This window comes from Echinococcus granulosus (genome assembly GCF_000524195.1).
Source record: "Echinococcus granulosus chromosome Unknown EG_S00366, whole genome shotgun sequence".
In the NCBI taxonomy this organism is placed as follows: domain Eukaryota; kingdom Metazoa; phylum Platyhelminthes; class Cestoda; order Cyclophyllidea; family Taeniidae; genus Echinococcus; species Echinococcus granulosus.
Window position 1 is genome coordinate 9,649 of NW_020170746.1, and position 1,341 is coordinate 10,989.

The window sequence follows — 1,341 nt, forward strand, 5'->3', positions numbered from 1 at the left end:
CCAGGGCAGACAGCAGGCGCGCAAATTACCCACTCCCAGCATGGGGAGGTGGTGACGAAAACTACCTATGCGGGACTCCTCTAAGAGGCTCCGTAATCGGAATGAGTGGACTCCAAATCCTTTCACGAGGATCAACTGGAGGGCAAGTCTGGTGCAAGCGACCGGGTTAGGGCTAGGGTTAAGGTGTGGTCGTGGCCATGAATGGGCACTGTCGCGTCAAGCCGACAAGGTGGTGGTGTCACCTTTAAGCCATGTATGTGGTGTAGGAGTCGCAGGTGCAGGCAGGTGTTGGGCAGTGCTCTGAACAGGCTGTGGAGCCTGTTGGGTCGTCTGCATGTCTTTGGGGCCCTACAAAGGGTGTCTGCGGGCGGATGGCACGTTTGTTTTGAACAAATTTGAGTGCTCAACTCAGGCTAACTGGAGGTCAATTTATGTAATGCCACATCCACTTACAAGGAATTTAGCCTATTCGTGGAGCAGAATACATCTCACGATTTCTTGCTATCCGTTGATTAAATGAAGCTTTACCTAAGTAGATTTCAGTCTATCCTCGGATCTCTGTCATCAATACTACAGCCATTTACGCTGATTCAAGGCTAATTTGATGTCAACGGATGTAATGCCACGTCGACTATTATTTCAAATTCAGCCTATCCGTAGTGCAGTATACCTAATAATATGTGTTAATCTCAGGATTACCTGCTATCCATTTATACGGATATTTTGGCTAAATAGATGCTAACCTTTGGGTTTATACTTAAGCATATCGATTTGATGGAAGTCAAGTGAAACAACTCATAGGAAATTTATATCAACTTTAAGATATGGGGATGACAACTGAAGTAATGCCACGTTTACTTACAAGGAACTCAGCCTATCCCTAGGGCAGCATGCCCAGCAATATATCAGCGTCTCAGGATTTCTTGCCATCCGTCGGGTGAATGAAGCAGTACTCAAATGTCTATTCGCAGGTCCATGGCATCAATATTACACGTATTTATGTGGATTCAGAGCTAATTCGATGCCTATATCGTGGTAAAATCTAATCATATCGAATTAATGGAGGACAAGCGACACAACACTTGATCAATACTTTGTCCAAATTTACCTGCTCAAATGGAGAGATTGTGATCGAATAGGTTGGTTTTAAGGTCTAGGTAAATATGTGAGACTGGTGTTAAGGAGTAGTCAAGCTTGCCCGAGTGAATCAAGGCGTTTGGTGGCCAAAATTTGGTCACGTTCTGACGCTTTCCTCAACTGCATTTGGTCTGCACAAATCATTTCACCTTACCTTACCTCTACTGTGGTTTTGCAATTTTTGATCGAAGATTTTACAAATTC